Genomic DNA, 18414 nt, shown 5'->3' on the forward strand with positions numbered 1-18414 from the left:
CCTTCCTTTTTCCTTTCTCTTTCCTCGCTTCACGTCCGCGTATCGCCTTTTCTGCCTTTGCTCACCCTCGATCAAGACCATCCCCCCCTCCTCTTCTCTTAACTCGTCCCGGTGGAGCCCTCGGGTCCGTTCACGAAAGTATAAACGTCAGAGGAGAGTGATGGAAATGGACGAGACGAGGGGGAAGAACGGACGATCGGGAAATAGTGGAAAATCGAATGGTTGAAGGGTGGAAAGTACGAGAAGACGGGGATGGGAGACGACGACAATTCGTTGCTTCCAGGGATTGAAGGCTTTTCGTTCAGCCGGGCTTTCTCTCTTTACCTTTGCCGCGCTGATATCAGGGGCCGATGGAAATATGCCAGCCGGAAGTCGTCGAAACCGGTAGCCGCCGATGCTTGTTGATGGATTCGTGTAAACGTTCCGAAAGGGCTCTCCTCTATCTCCTCGATGAAGGGAAATGCGATCGACGATGCGTTTTGTTTCGGAGGTTCGTGGAAATGGCGGTAGTAGGGAATGATGGAACATGGTTGAAAGGAGCTTTATGATTGCTTTAGGAGGAATTAGTTACGTGAACTAGGAAATTGACAATTAACCCTTTCATATATATAACATGCAAATGTATGGATGGTTATTGCTAGATTGGGGATACTCATGCAATTTCATATTTTTATGAATGTAATTAAAGAAACCTATATAGGTATTTATTTCATGCAATATGCACTATAATATATATTTTACTTTGGATATCGTTGAATTATTAAATGAGTAATTTAAATATTTCCAGAGAACGCAAATTTCTTAAATACAATTTCTTAAATGTAAAAATCTTTCAAATAACGTTGAAAACGGACATTTCTTATTGAATCGGAAACAGATCTGTTAGGTTATAACATATAAAATGCCCAATTCTGAATGATTCATATTCCACTAGATCCTAAAAAGAATGAAGATATTTATCATTTATAAATATGTGAAAGAGAAAATTCTCACGATACACTAATACATTAACGAAGATAAAATTATTTATTTAAAAAAGGGATTTTAAAAATTGATATAACAAAACCTTTGACTTAGCGTATCCACCTCCTTGAATCATTAAAAAATGGTTACCATCAAATTCGTATAGATGCACAATAAGGACATGATGCTACAAACGTTAATCAAAGGGACATATCGAAACCCAAATGTTTGGCGTAAACGTTTGAAATCACGCAATTTCCAGCAGGCAGAATAATCGTCACGTACAAGTACATCGTAAATCAAGGCGTACCAAAAGCGGGCTAAGTGTCGCGGCCGGTTAAAAGGCATTATGATAAATTCACGAGGAATTTATCGCGCGGTCGGTATCACGAAGGACCAACCTCGAAAACGATAAAGATGAAGGCAAAGAAAGCAGAGGGAGGAGAAATAGGCTAGAGGAACAAGTTAAAACGAAGAGAGGGAAAGAAACGAACACGCTTATAAAGATTTCACCTCGCATCCAGTCGCCCCTCGCGACGTATCCAGCAAAGAGGAGCGGTAATGAGCTTCAAATTCCTTCCCCTTGGCGTGTACTTTAACCGCGTTTCGCTGCGTTTTTCCGCGGCACGGAGCAGAGAGGTGGAATTCCTAAAAGAAATCAAATCCAGAAAGTAAATGAAAAAAGTAGAAGACAAGATGAAAATAAAGTAAAAGAGAATCAAGAGAATAGCGGTCTGGAAGGGCGTGACAATGGCCGACTCGTTAATCGACGTCGGGATGGAAAACGGGCCGAGGAAATCGCGTATCTCAAAGCGGTGCGAGAACGCGGCAAGAAATTTCCCCGATAAAGGGGAAGAAAAACGAGCGGGGACGAAATCTCGTGGAACGGAATCGCCGGCTTTTTCACCTGCCGATCGTTCCACCCACCTTCCACTGAGGTCCTCGAGAAGCTCGTTTTCATCCCTTCCCTTATAGCTCGAGTGTTTTCGACCACGCCAAATCTCCGGGAAATTCTAAGTGAACGAAGAAGAAAAAAGGAAAAGAGGAGAAAACGTGGAGTGTAGAGAAAGAACCGTAGCAAGAGAAGAATCGTAATCGGTGATCTCTGATGATCCAGAGAAAGAGAGAGAGAGAGAAAGAGAGGAAGTATGAGAAATTATCGAAGAGGAACGAAGAGGAGCGGAGTCTTCGAAGCATAAAAGAAACGGGAGGACCTCGTTTTTATTTCTTCGTCGTATTCCGAATAAACGGGACGGAGAACGGTATAAGTACACGAGTGATCGAGAAAGATGAAAGAAGGAAGAGAGTCAGAGAGAAACAGAAATGGTTGGAAAAAGATGAGGAAAGGGAACGGGACGAATGAAAAGCTTCAAGCTTGCGGTAAACATCGAGCGTGTAATTCGCTCTTTAAAGAACACTTGGACGATAATTAAGCCGGCATGGGGGCACGCTGCAGCCTGGTGATAAGGGGCGAAAGAAACGCTGGTGCAATGAGGATGGAAACTCAAATCGAAAGGAGACAGAGGAAGGGTGCAGCGGAGGGTGCAGAGGAGAAGCGAAGAGAGGGCGAAACGACGGGTTCCAGGCACCGTTGAAAAGATCTTTTTCCGTTTATTTTTCGTGACCATGGCTCGGAAAGACACGTGGTCTGATTTTAATTAGCACCGGGCTGCACTCACGGCACAGCGCGCGCGCACCCACGGATGTAGAAAGATGGAGAGAGAGGAAGAGAGAGAGAGAGAGAGGAAGAGAGAGAGAGAGAGAGGAAGAGAGAGAGAGAGAATCCTCCGGGCTTAGAATTTACCTGTCCCCAGAACTCCGTTCGGTTTCCTTTCCTCTTGGCTACCTCTTCGCTAAATCCGCAAAATACTCCCCGCTACGTTTCTTTTGCCATGTTCTCGCGCTCGGTCAAGAGGGTTAATCCGGCAGCGAAATTCTCGGTTCTTTCTAGTCAAGAGAGACGACGGCGGTTTTGATAAACGTTAATTCGCGGCGTTATGTCACGAGGATCGGGAAAACTACCTCGAGGATGTACAATTTTTGGCAGTTGCTAGGTTGAGCAGACTTCTGTGTTCGAATTTCAATGAAATACCTTCTATAACATTCAATAAGAAAAATATTTTCTACTAAGTCTTTATCTTTACCTTTTTAATTACATTCATAAAAATATGAATTTGAAATATCCATGATATAATTATTAATGATCCAAAATGCATTTTTTAGATGTCTTTTTTCTATAGAATATATATTACGATTAAATTTAAGACCAATTTTGAAAGTAAATAAGCAAGTGATCAGATACTTTCGAACAATAGTATACCCTTTTACCTGCTCATATCACTCTCATAAAACTTTCTCTTAACTAGAGAACTGAAAATAATAGTAGTCAGTTGATTGCCATTTTTCATAAAATAGCGTTCTATGATTATTGTGCATAAAAAGTTTATTATATTTTTTAAATCATGAAAATGTATCGCGTCAGAGAGTGAACATTTTTAATCCGTAGTGTACATAAATGAAATATAACGAAAACTACATTATTGTTAACTAAAATCCATTACCTATTCCATTTAGTCAAATCAGTTTCCATATATTACATCATAAATCATCATAGTAGATCATCACCATCCTTTCAGAATCACCTCCGATCCCCAACTCCTACAACTTCCTTACACAAAACCCACCTTCCCAACAAAAAAAAAAAAAAAACTCAAATTTCCCCCAGTTAACTTTACGTACAGGTAAATGTGAAACTCCGCCACATTAGCAAAGCCTGGCGAACAGAGATCGACACGTTATTCAGAATCGAATAACGAGTATCAACGAGAGCAAATTGCGTGTCCGTCTCCTCTTTCTTTCTCCCAGCTTCTACCCTCTCTGTCAGGTAAAAAAAAAAGAAAACAAAAGGGTGACGACTCCCGGTGGCTTTTCTTCCCCCGTTCGGTGAGCAGGGGGTGGGCGCGATGCTAGGGGTTGAATCGTCGCGCTCACCGACGTTTTATACGTCGTCGGGTTTCATGCGACGGCGGTAATTTTTTTATTAGCTTGAAAACCACTCGACTCGTCGTCGTCGTCGTCGTCGTCGTCAACGTCGTCGTTGGCGTCGCCGTGGTCGTCGTTGGTGATCGTTGTGCCGCTGTTAGTCGGTGAGACTCGCCTTCCAAACAGGGTTGGAAAAAAAAATCGTCCAACTTCGTCTTTCCGAGTAGACTCTCGTTTTCCTCTCTTTTTTTATCTTCGTTGCACCCTACCATGAGCGTCCCTTCGCCCTTCACAGCCACCCCCCACAGCCACAGCCGTGGATCGTCGAACGGTGAAAAGAAGCACGCGTTCATTTGCCTTATTAAGTAGTTTTGCAGGAATTAAAAGCGTGTCGCTTTGTCGTAGTTCGCCCTCTCCATTGTTCCGTTCTCGTGGACTCCTGGTTTGTTCCTGGCAAGAAGTGCCGACGAAAAACCTTGAAAAAGTTCCCGCCGGGCCAGCCACTTTTCCCGGAACACGGTGAGCCCTGCGTTTTAAGAGTTGCGAATGACCAACCTCATTTACGGCGGCTTCTTTGCCTTCGAACACCCGGTCTCCGGATAATGCACGACTCTCTTGTTTCGACGTTATTGATCACAGATTGAATGGGTTTAGGGTGGCTTTTTGTTAGGTTGTTTTAAGACGATGGCTTTATAGGACTGGATATATATGTGGGAGATGGAGAGACACCGGAGCCTTCCCGTCGAAACCGGGGAAAAACCCCTAATATTGTAATTTGGATTCTACCACAGCCGTAGTTAAATAATCACCGTCCTTCAGCCCGATTGTAATTGCCTGCAATCTATGAGAATGAGTTTGGGTTCGAGGTGACAACCAGTCACCGAACGTAGCCGCGGTCAAGGGACGAACGTTTTGTCTAACAAAGTCATGGAAAAAGTCTATAACCCTCCATAAAAAGAAATAGTTGTAACAGCACTCGACAGTAGGCATACTAACGGTTTCTGTCTCGTAGCCCGTCATATGTAGATCCTATTCTTTGGATAGGTTGATTGCCGGTTGTCGAGACATATTCGCAAAACATCTTCAGCCAGCCTGATGAACCGTCATAAACCTTAATCCTTAATTAACGAAAATAGGCAAACAGTCTTTTCCGCAAATGACACTTCCGAAGACTGACCAATTAACAATAACGGCAATTTCCCTCACTCTCCGAACGAAGACTTGTCTCCACGAATATAAAAGACCTGGTGCCACGAGAGAGTAGTTCAGTTTTTCCTAAACAGCGTCACCGTGAGAGCTTCGAGTACGATTTCATCGACTAAGGTATCATTTCGACAGAGTGCTTACTTCGCGTGCTAACTGAGAGTACCACCTAGGCGTTGCCGACGAGTAAAGAGTAAAAGAGTCCCGTTGACCGCGGATTCGTTATCGGACCTAAGACTATTGTCATTAGCATCGCGAGTGCCTAACCGCCGCAGTTATTTGTCAAATCTCACATCTCCATACTTGTGCCAATAAACCCTGGATCGTACCTTGACAATGGCTAATACTGGTGAAGATTCATTACACGCCCACACCTCCGATTCTACTGACACTCCGACGTATATAATTCTTTGGTAGAACTCTTTTTTCTTGATACAGATTTCATAGATTATACATTATATGTTTACAAATGTAGATTAATTTGTGAAGTGTTCTTCTTTCTTAGCTGTTTTGTTTCATTCTTTGTATGCAGTCAAAGATAATCTGATATGATGAAAATAATTTCAATTGATAATATAATCGATAGTATAAATTCAATATTTAAATTCAATAAATATCACATTCACTAAATGATACAAAATATTTATTCAAGTGCCATTAAATGTGACAGCAACAAATAATGAAATTTGTAATAAACTTTTATACCGAATAGGAAAAAGATATATCGAATTCTGCATCTAATTTTAATACGTTATGTTAGGTGATATAAAGAAGTTCTGTTCCTTTCTGGTTTAATACTATACTTTCTTCTTGCATGACGACAGAACTCGTTTTCCATGAAAAATCGACACCTTTGAACCTGACCCATATAATTTTTAACGCGCGTGCCGACTTCAACTGAGGTGAAATTGAAATACTTTTGCCGACAGGTGACGGTATTAAGAACTTAAGACTTCGAACAACCCCTTTCCGGTTCTACTGGTGCTTAGAAACTCTTACAGCGCAATAAACTTGTTTCGTGTACACGCGCTGTTCATTATAATGAATCGTGGAAACGCGTGCGCGGGAAGTACAATATTCTTTCATCGTCACTAAAGTATTTGCCTGATAACGTATTAAAAAAAATTGATAAACACTTGTTCTTAAAGAAAAATGAGATATATTTAATTGTGTAATAACTCACGAACAAGGAGAATACTAATATTATTTGTCTATTATAGTAGTAGTCTTAAATTATCCGTTCCATAATATATATATAATTTCATAATATATTTATATAATATATTTCAGTTGCAATTAAATTCTCTTTATATTATATAATGAAATTATTATATTGAAGTTATAAATAATTTTATAATTAATACCAAGTTTCATATAATATTTTTCATTCAAATTTCACCTTTTCTGACACTACGATTATCATCTTAAAATAGCCAATTCGTAGCTTTATAAATATACATTATAAATGTATATTTTCAAAGATTTGAATGATTTTTTCTAAAATATATTTGACTCACTTCTTGTACTATATTCTTTTTGATATATCTTCCATTTTGATTTCTTTGGTAGAAATGTCATATACTTTAGTCGTCGGTAATACCAGCGTCAATACTTGTTGCATAAAGAAGTAATTTAGAATCACACGATATGGAAAATGAGAAACTTGTTGCGCGTGGAATTTTCATTTTAACTCAATTGGAAGGTAACAAGATGGTCTCTAATTTCGTCTCTCAAGCTTTTTTTAAATTAAAGAAATTTTAATATACCATTTATTTAAGTTTCCATGATAAAATTAATTTACTCTTCGTAAGAAGAAATTATCAAAGGAAAAAAATGCATAATAATCGAACGTTTCACCTATTTATATGTCAAATAATTACGGGGAAACATAATGTTCGTCAAAGGAAACCCGCGCCCCGGTTCGACTTAAGGTAAAGGCTGACAGGAGAATTTGTACAAAGGACAATTTTTACCGTCGATCACGACATATCGTCCTATCAGGACGACAGGCACAGAAGCCACCCTCCAGTTGGCTCTTAGTATTAATGCAAAGGAAGCCCTTGCCTCCCTGGCTCGCAATCACCGACATAAATAAATCGACCTCCCCGTCTATTTCTCTCCCCCTCGCGTCGGCCCAGAATCCCTGTACTCGATCAGACATCGAAATACGTCCGCATAAAAAGGAGAAGAAGAACCGATCGAGGAGAGGACCGATTGTTCCACTCGTGTAGATCGGATCTGTCGTTAAGCCACGCTTACTCTCTGCCAATCCCACGGACGATCTGTAATCAGAACGACGTTCGCGATTTATTTCAGACGATTTTATCGCTGATACAACGTCACGCAATATGCTCAACCGTTATTAACCATTGAGGATCGAATCTTGGAACTTTAACGATGATTTTAGGCATATAGAAATTATTTTATTTGGGTATATGAAATTTGATCTATACTTAATAATTGCTTCTTTAAAAGTATCATATTTGTATTTAAATTATTCAGAGACGAATTTATCGAAAGTAGGAAAAGATAATTATTTCTTATTTCACATTGTTAGTTGTATTTACGCAGGATATATTTATAAATATTAAATGAGACACTCGATTCAAGGCATCGTATAATTAACCACTCGAGGCAAGTATTTATCAAAGTCAGAAGAAGAGAATTACATACTTCTCATTTCTAATTCAGTCGCAGAAAGTATTTTAATACACTTATACCTTTTATCATTTTTTAATTATACTTGAATTAAATAATGATAAATGTCCTAATTTCTACGTGACTCGATATAACTTGAAATAAATTTAAAACGATAATGTCTATGTTCCATTTTCAAATGTATGAAACTAAAATGAAACTAAAAATGATTCCATAATAACATTTCATTTTTAACATTTATATAACTGTAAACATCATGAAATTAACGTTATTGTGATTATTAAGTAGTTAAATTCTCGCATTAATTCTTCCAATTTCGTGGTGGCCACAAGTTGCTCTTTAGGGCTGAACGATTCGCAAGAAAAAAAGAGTATGGAGCGTCTTAAGTGAAAACGAAAGCGTCTTTAGAATCGACTTCGCGCGCAACAACGATAATTCATCGAAAGAAACCGGGGCCGAAGTAACTAAGATAAATTTTTGTCCAATGGCGGTTTCACCGTAGAATGCAGAAACTGGCAACTTGCAGAGGCGAACGTTCACGATGAACACTTAAACAGCAGCTTCCATCGTTAGTCTACGAGCCATTAAGTAAATTATGCAAGTCCTGCCTCCGGAGTCCTTGGACCGGTGGAAGCGTAAACTTTGACCGTCGCCGTTGAATCGAGGCCGATCAAATTGTTTTTCATCTCCTTAATCCTCCTCCCACCACTAGGAACACTCTTCCAAACTTATATTACCGCGCTTTCGACTTTCCGGGGGATGTGTGTCTAGTGGTACTCGATTCGATCGAACAAGATCGCAACGAATAAGAAAGAGACACGATCGAATTGTTTCTCGTTACGAGAGTTTGTTGCGGAGAGGCAGATATGAAATGTTAACTTGTTGCTTGATGATCTTGAGCTATATTTCAGATTTTGATAGGTAGTAATGTGATTTAGTAGTTTGTGGTTTAGGGGTTGGAAAACATTGGATTTGTTGAAGTGTATGATGATTTAAAAGAATTTTGATTACGTTGTAATATTAATTGTAACGGTTACGAATAAACTTTTTTGCGTATAATATTAATTATGTTATATGTTCACCGTAATTTATTACGCTCGTCATGTTAGATCTGAATTATTATTCGTGTCACGTGAATAAGGCAACAGGTTGTGAAACATATAAAAAAAGGTTAACACCGTTACGAAGCTTATGTAGTTTTTAACATCACGTAGATATTATATCCTCTTTTAACCTTTCACGTTCCAAAAACCTGCTAACATTCAAACACTCTAAAATTATCCTTTCTTAGAATTAACAACCGTTTCATCGAATAAAATACGAGCAATCCAGCTCTTACTCATCGCAGAAAGCAACTTTTTCGTTTGATCCTTTGATCCCGATTTCCATACCGTGGTCAATCCACCGGTTCGGATCTACAGCGGATTATCAGCAACCGACCGTCAAGCACGGTCACAAGAGGGTCGTTACCGTGGCAGCCTCGCGACTTAACTCCCGGCAATTAATCTCCCCGCGCTAATTATTTAGCCGGTTAGCAGGAGTTCCGTGCGGCCGAACGTAGTTCCGTTATCAGATGTAGTAGGGGTTCGTTCGAGAGGGATCGCGAATAAGTCGGTACAGGAGGATGAGGTGGAAACTACAAGGGAGGATGGAAGCTCGACGTGGGACGTGGCGGGGGTGATACGGGAAGAGAGGTAGCGCGCGGTTGAGGTTCAGTCGTGCTCAGGAGGATACACGAGGGGTTGAGGCTCGCGCAAGAGTAAATTGATTAGAATTAAAGGGTTGGCTGGCAGGTGCTGCTGCCGGGTTACTACGGACCATAAGAGAGAGAGGTCGACTCATGCGACGAGAGGGTGAGAGAAGCAGAGCTGAGGAACCATAGAGAACATAGGAACAGAGAGATACGAGGGAGGAAGGGAGCTAGGGTACAACGGTGACCACAGCCTCGACGCTGATTGGTCGAGTCAAGTTTGTGGCAAGATGGCTGGCTGGTACTGGTGGTGCTGCTGCTGCTTCTCTCTGCCGTTCTCTTCTTCTGTCTCGCTCTCTAACCCTCTCCCACCCTCTCTTCCATCGTACTAGGCAGCAGCCCGTACTCCAGTTTCTTCTCCAGTTCACCTCAACCTCCTCCTGTGTGCCTCGTCCTCAGGCTTCTCTCTTCCCATCGTACTAGGTTCCCTTCTACGGCGGTCTCTAAGATGCTTTATCTATGTGCCAAATAGATGTATGTACGTGTACACGCCTGTTCGAAACAATGCCGGGCGTGCAACCACCCCCGAGCTGCTACCAGCCACCCTTTCTGCGAGCACTACACTACCAGCAGGTCTCTCTGCCTCTTACCTCTACCATCGTTCCACACCCGCCTCCTGGCCCCTGTCCTTTTCCTCCTTGCCCTATCATCCCTTGCGTGCTCTCTCGCCTCAACCCTTACCACCCACATCCACCTCTTTTCTCTCGCCCAACCAACCACCCACCCCTGCGTCGACATCGTCACCATTTCTGCCAACGTTCTCCGGGTCCTCCCGATCCTCCCCTCCTATCCACATCGCTTTCGTGTCCCTCGTCATCGTCATCTTCGTTCCTTCCTGCCGTACCCTTGCTCCCTCCCTCTGTGTCTTCCTTTCTCTTCTCGTTTCTCTGTTAGCGTCGCGTCCTATTTCCATCCCGCTGTTTCCACCCCTCGGCCACGATGTTCGGCCCGCGTTCGGCCCCCAGCCATCCGCGAATGCGAGAATACCGAGCCGGCCTCAAAGAGAATGCGATAATACGAAGAACTTCGACTAATGAGTTAATAGTTGGTGCCTCACGTTATACCGTCACACCGCGGGTACTTTATTCAACGTCGCCCCGAGCAACGAGATTATAACGCGGGGGCGGTTGTGAAATACACGTACAGTTTGCTTTCAATGTTTTAAGCGTGTGTACAGTGTACATGTGTATATATATGTTGAATATGTTAGTGTCCATGAACACATAGGTGAAAGGTATAGATACATTGTTAAGAAACATAAGTAGAGCCACGGATAATCGGAGAAAATCGTGTCAGCGAGTTTTCACTTTCGTCAACCCGGTGTCGGTCACCTTTTTGCCGCCACGTTAATTGACCCCCGTTCCACCGTCGCTGAATTTTATCTCCGTTGTCGGGAAATTCGTTTCCAGAGAGGCAGGGGTTGATATTAAAATCGTGGTGAGGGAGCTCAGATACCCGGCGAGGATTACCTATTATCGAATCGACGATGAACGTGTTTTATTGGGAAATGGGAATGATTTAACAAAGATCTCGGCGCATGTCGCGATTAAAGTTGTAGGTTGGATTCTGGTCGATTGGTTCTACATGTATGTTGATTGGATGCTGGTTATTCGAGATGTTTTTCGTGCTTCATATTTCTTTTTTATTAATATTATTCGTATTTTCTTTTTATGGACATTTAAAATTTCAATGAAAATTTCTGCATAAATACTTTTGTATACATATGTTATATATGTATTTGTATACACACACACACACACATGGATGCACATTATCTGCATTCATACAAGTACATAATTGGCACTTGTACAATATTTATCTTAAAAATCATTAAAAATATTTCCAAACTTGTTATTTTGTCAAAATCATTTGATAAACCAAGATTTTACGAACACTTAGAAAATTCAAATTAACATTAAAATCCAAGCTATTTGTTGTTACTTTAATACCATTTGATCTTAACGAGACATAGTCGTTTTCTCTACGTTATTTCTAAAATGAAAAATAATAATATACCTAATTGCAATAATTCGTTATATCAAACTACTATCTTGTTTCTTTATCTCAAATAAAATTTGTCGCTATCTAATGTAAGATAATTGAATGTAACCGGCCTACAAACACTAATATATATGTCGGAGATGAAGAGACACCGGAGCCTTCCCTTTCCCGGAGGAAAAACACCTAATATTGTAATTTGGATTCTACCATAGCCGTAGTTAAATAATCACCGTCCTTCAGCCCAATTGTAATTGCCTGCAATCTATGAGAATGAGTTTGGGTTCGAGGTGACAACCAGTCACCGAACGTAGCCGCGGTCAAGGGACGAACGTTTTGTCTAACAAAGTCATGGAAAAAGTCTATAACCCTCCATAAAAAGAAATAGTTGTAACAGCACTCGACAGTAAGCATACTAACGGTTTCTGTCTCGTGGCCCGTCATATGTAGATCCTATTCTTTGGATAGGTTGATTGCCGGTTGTCGAGACATATTCGCAAAACATCTTCAGCCAGCCTGATGAACCGTCATAAACCTTAATCCTTAATTAACGAAAATAGGCAAACAGTCTTTTCCGCAAATGACACTTCCGAAGACTGACCAATTAACAATAACGGCAATTTCCCTCACTCTCCGAACGAAGACTTGTCTCCACGAATATAAAAGACCTGGTGCCACGAGAGAGTAGTTCAGTTTTTCCTAAACAGCGTCAACGTGAGAGCTTCGAGTACGATTTCATCGACTAAGGTATCATTTCGACAGAGTGCTTACTTCGCGTGCTAACTGAGAGTACCACCTAGGCGTTGCCGACGAGTAAAGAGTAAAAGAGTCCCGTTGACCGCGGATTCGTTATCGGACCTAAGACTATTGTCATTAGCATCGCGAGTGCCTAACCGCCGCAGTTATTTGTCAAATCTCACATCTCCATACTTGTGCCAATAAACCCTGGATCGTACCTTGACAATGGCTAATGCTGGTGAAGATTCATTACACGCCCACACCTCCAATCATACCCTCAACCCGACATATAAACACATCTATCCTGTATTTTGTCCAAAGAAAATAAAAGAAGCTAAGCGAAAGAAAGAAGAACAAGGAAAGATAAAATATAAGATATAAACATTAGAAAAATAAGGACATACGAAAGTAAAGTTTCTCTAGAAAAAACTTCCACGAAGCTAATCGAAAAGTCGGCGACGCCTATAGCGTTCCGTAAACGAGTTAATCATTGGCAGTTCGTGATCGAGGGACTTTAAAAACAAGCGACTCACGGGCGATAGGCCCGGCTGGTCTAAGAGAGAGAGAGAGAGAGAGAGAGAGAGAGAGATCGTTCTCGAATTTACATTTCTAACCGCGGCTAAGAAACGGCGCGTTATGGAGATTGCGAAGGTAAACTGCGCGATATCAGCATATCAAACGGCCTCTTTGAGCAGGCTCTCGGCGGGCGAGCGTGTCGGCGACAGCCGCGGGGCGCTTTTTAAAACGCGCGGCCCGCAGAAAACTCTCGGGCTGGTTTCGAGTGTGTGCACACCCGTGTCGTGTCGTGTCGTGTCGTGCCGTGTCGTGTCGATTCGTCGTTGCCGTCAAGCCACGTGTCGAGGATAAAAAGAGCCGAGCCGTCAGCGCGAGAAAAGTGCAACCAATAATTTTATTTTCCGCGATAAAGCACGGGCTCTCATCGCGGCGACGTTCCAGGGTGGCACGACTGTGGAAAGGAGGCGGTGGGTCGCGTATCTTTAGTAAGTAAACAGAGCGCCTTATGAATTTTAAGCAGCACGACGAGGAAAGTACGTCGACCTTCTTCTTCTTCTTCTTATCTGACCTTCTTCCTCCTATCTCTGCTTCCTTTTTCGACATCGTTTCATGTTCTCATTCAACTTCTTCGTCATCTCCCTCCTCTCCCTTTGTCATGGTTTTCAATAATTTAATGAGAACGAGTAAAAGTAGATAAGTAAGCTGTAGAGGTACGTATATGGAAAACTAGTGATTCGAAGAGGTGTGAAATATCTAATAACAGTGCAAAGTTAGAGAATTTTAATGTAAATTTAATATTTGTCATTGTTTCGAAGTATATGGTTAAATAATTTAAATAACAGTTTGATGTTTGCGCTTGTGCCAAGGTGCAAAGTTGGACAATTCCAATGCAAGGTTAGACATTTCGAAAACCTTTAAATTATCTATTTTAGGAAAAAATGGATTTTGCAAAAAAAAGGACGATTCTATATATTGAAGCCACGTCTATACCGAATAGAAGTCTAAAAACAACATATGTTATAATATTAGATTGTTCATCCTAATTCCTTGATACAAAACCAATAGAAAATATCTGATCTATAATGAAGTATATATAAATTTAAAAAGAAACACGTCTTGACTTTGAAGATACTATGGAATTTTTCTACAGTCATAACGAAAATCATATTTTCTTAATTTTTAACAAAAACGATCAAAGGTAACTATTAGAAAAACTAGTTTATTAGATTTATTAAAAATTAATTTATTAGATACGATAAGTACGTGTCGGTATTTTCTTCGTTTAATCTTCGAGCGGGACAACAGCTAGTCTCTGGTGAACTACGCGTATACAGACTGCGTGCAGACACGATTAACGAGGCTAGAGAAGCAGAGAACTCTGTCCCCTTTGAGGTGAACGCGCGGTTTGCTCTAGGAGGGTGAAACCGTGCGTATGCGAAAAAGTTTCCCGCGAAGAGGTCAGTCGTTACGCGGGTCGCCACCGCGAACCAAGAGTTCGCGTAGGCTAAAGATGGTGGATGTCGTTCCTCATTTATGACAGCATTTCGACGTCTTTGAGCGAGACACTGGTTCTCGTTTTAGCAATGCTCGATATAGTTTTCACGGGGTCGACGAACCTTTCCTCAAAAATGTCGAAGAATTTAGTTATATAGAGATCAATTCTTTCTTTCTTTTTTTTTTAAAGTTAAAACAAATAAATATGTAAATACTCAGAATTAAATTCCATTAAAATGTAGCTTTTCCATAAACATCGCAATCATTCGAACATGCCAAAAATAAATGCGGAACGAACAATCCTCGGACTCCACTTCTACGAAACTATTCTCACAAAAAAACCCATTAATTGAATTTTCTAGTCCAATAACTATCCTCGATTTAATAAAAATATATAAAAATAAAACTTTTCCAATCAAAGAAAAAAAGTCAGTCTCCCAGGAAATGATGCATCGTATCGTAACACAAAATATCGGATATCGTGCGGGAGGCGAGTTTCCGAGGAAGCATGTCGACTCTCTCCCCGGTGGATTTTCCGTGAGAGTGGGCGGTCATGCGGCGTTGTTTTGATATTGATCTCCGGATACAACACCGTCTAAGCATTCTAATGGCAAGGGACGAGGATTCTGCGCGCTGCATGGCGCACGTGTTTCTAATGATTTTAGTGGTACCGAGGTCTACCTACGGGCAATGTATAGTTATAGTCGGCTACGAACACGTATTACATCCACTCCGCCGGGGCACCGTGTAATATGTCGGAATTGCGGAAAGGGGTAACGCGGCCTGGAAGGCGGAGAAGGCCCGCGAGGACGGTCTTGCGGGATTCTTAATGGCAAAAGGCCTCCGAGGTAACACTACGGCTATTAAACGCAGACCCTGCTACTCTACCTCTTCTCTCTCTTTCCATCTCTCTAACTCTCTCTCTCTCTCTCTCCCTCTCTCTTTCTCCTTTCTTACCTTTAACGATATATTCATCTTTCTCTTTCAAGTTACCTACGTCCTGTATATCGAGGGTAGTTTTTCAGTTCCGTGACGTGCATTGGAATGCAATGGAATATGTCATTTATCCGTACAGATGGTAGAATGTTTTGATGGATGATGAGGTATCGTGTGGCACGCTTGGTTTTTGAGGCCGTGGTAGAAAAATGGAATGGGTTATGAGTATTTGATGAACGAGGAACGACAATAAATTGCAGATGTTACTTCAATAATTTATATTATAGTTTGAACACTCTTGCGATTTTGTTAATAATCGAAAAGAATTTTTGTCACATCATAGCGACATTATAATTTTGATACGTATTTTCCACTTATCATGTTCTCCCCAAATATATCTAAGAATTTCTAGAAATAATTAACAAACACAGTAGCCGTAAAATCATACGTTATAATTATCAGTTACTAGCGATATCGATAATAAAATGTAAATAATACTGGCAGTATAATAAACGCTGTTATCAGAAATCATAGCTCTAATAATTGCCATTGCCTATAACTATCGTAATTACTCTATACAGTGCAATTAATTTCAATTTATGTACCTTATTTTCTCAATCGCCCCATGTTTCAAGCTTCATTATGCTCTTAATCGACCATCGATCAATCGTTAATAATAATTAATATACATTAGAATAAGCTATGAAACTTGTAAGAAAACGAACCAAGAGGAAAGATACACGGATACTGGAAGATCGCGAACGCAAGGATAAGTAACGAAAATGTAAAGCCCGGATGAACCGCGCTCATCCCCTTTGGCGTCGGCGTTTGACGCGACCGCTGAAATTTTTACTTCGTTCGATTTGGTCTTTCGGGGATTCCCCGCCCTCTGATTGGTGGACTCTGGCCACGCCCTGCATATAAGGGTGGCTTGCTCGCCGGAGCACTATCAACCCTTATGTATGCCCGATGTGAGTACACTTATGTGTACGGGGTACATATATGTAACCGGTGCAGATTTCGCGCGTACATATATGTATCCAGGGTGAAGTACATAGGCGTAGGAACGTGTGTACACCCCTGGGGTGGGGCTCTCGCAGGACTGCTGCGGGAGGCAGCCGACGGTGAACACTCGATACGACACGGTCGATCGAACCAGTCGTAATTTTAGTATGAAACTGTTATCTAAAAATGAACGACTCAACGACACTCGCTATTCTTTTCGCGAAACTCTCACGGGACTCGAGAGACGTGGGAGTGGGATAACTGGAATCGAAGGTTCTAATACTTTTTGCCGATACTTGAGACAAGAGGAGTATATAGATATAGATATAAAAGGTGAAGTTAAATTAGAAGTTATATTTTTGATGTATAGAATATTTCACAAAGATTAAAAAAATTTGATATATACGTAGATATATATACACCTCCGCTCCAAAGTCTTAGGACATTTTTTACTTTTAATAAAACTTTTGATTTTAAATTACACGCACGTTTGAATAAAATTGTTATTATATTATGACGTCGTTATGTATATGTCAATATGTCAGTAATATATACGTTTTCTTTTTATTAAAAAAATATTATTTCTTGATGTTTTTATTGTGTGCTTAATTTTCTTCAATTTTGAAACTGATCTACTGAGTGTCTTAAGACTTGCGAATGATAATGTACCTGTGTAGTTTGTACTTTAGATAATGTACCTTAGAGTTTCTATTATTTTAGGTATACAGTATGTTTTAACGAGATGTGATTGGATAGATTTTTAAATATAAATTGATTATAGATAAGATGCTGATATTCGGTTTTGGAAAAATGTATACATATAAGGACGTTGTTGAATTAGAAGTTATAATTTAAGTATCCAGGACGTTTCAAGAAAGTTGAAGAAAAATTTGGATTATGAATTTTTTAATAATTAAGGTATATTAATTTATCATTTCTGACATATGAGAAAAGAATATAGTTACCGACCATTTTCGTGTATTAAGAATTTTCTTTCAGAAAAGAAAGCAATAAAATGGTTATAATATAAAAATTCAGTAATTCCTTAACACTACATATTGGAACAACGAGTGAGAGTTTATTTGAAACCCGATTAGCCTCACAGACGTCGACTTTATTGCCCGTAATTAGTCGGTATAAATAAAGTCATCGAAATAAAGGTGGTGGATTGGTAAGTAACATCGGAAATTTCAACGATGTTTCAAGTATGACTTCGCATTAGTGGCCGGATACGCGGAAAGGGTATTTACGTAATCTCGCGGGCGCTGGATTGTTTTGTGCGCTGAATTGAATAGAATAAGATGTCACTTCACCAGGGAAGAGAATATTTTCATGCTGGGAATATTTTATACGAAATTTATGCCTCAGAGGGATAGACAGAGAACGTGGGAAGGAACTTACCGTGTCTACGTATAGATATTACTATTTTACAGCGGACGGAGTAGAATAAGATGTCACCTCAAATTGTCTCGAGTGACTAAAATAGCTTTACGTTACAAACCTTAAAAGCAACGACGAAGACGCCAGCCGAAGGAGACTCGTATGAAATACACGCGCGAAACGGTGCGGCGTTACTCTAAATTCACCTGTTTCCAAATGATATGCATTTCAGAATTAATTGCGTGCAAGTGCGAGCATCTTTCATGATGTATCGCTGTAACCCCGCTACTCACCTCCGTATCTTCCTTTGAATTATTCTTACTTAATTACGTCGCATATGCACCTCGACGACCCATCATATTATTAAGGGGGATTTTATTTGATGTCACTCACGAGTACGAGTTTCCATTATACTTCCCTTTTACCTCCCTCTTAGATATTAATAAATTATACTTTACACCCCTTAGTTTTCGTATCTAATTTTGAATTTGTCAAAACTTGAGGTATTTACATCTATCTTGGATATAAATTTAATATGACATCTTTGTTGGGATAGCAAAAGAGTATAAGTCAAATTTTTGTCAAAACAGACTACGCTAATATATTCTACATTGCTATCTATGCTACATTATGGTATTATTAGAAGTGTTTTTCTGAAAAATTAATAATTTTATTATACTATATACTTTATTATACTTTATAATATCTATTATAATTTTACACAGTGATATGTGTATAACAATTATATAATATTTTCTGTGTTATTGTATATACTATGATATCGTGTTACT

General features: G+C 40.1%; 1 long non-coding RNA gene across 1 annotated transcript; it reads left to right on the forward strand.

Moving 5' to 3' along the window:
• The first annotated feature begins 16222 nt into the window (after positions 1 to 16222).
• LOC125385783 lies at positions 16223 to 18302 on the forward strand. Its single transcript, XR_007225408.1, has 3 exons — positions 16223 to 16576; positions 17025 to 17161; positions 17243 to 18302. It is a non-coding gene; the product is annotated as an uncharacterized LOC125385783 (long non-coding RNA).
• Positions 18303 to 18414: the final 112 nt, after the last annotated feature.

Source organism: Bombus terrestris, chromosome 10 (assembly GCF_910591885.1).
Source record: "Bombus terrestris chromosome 10, iyBomTerr1.2, whole genome shotgun sequence".
In the NCBI taxonomy this organism is placed as follows: domain Eukaryota; kingdom Metazoa; phylum Arthropoda; class Insecta; order Hymenoptera; family Apidae; genus Bombus; species Bombus terrestris.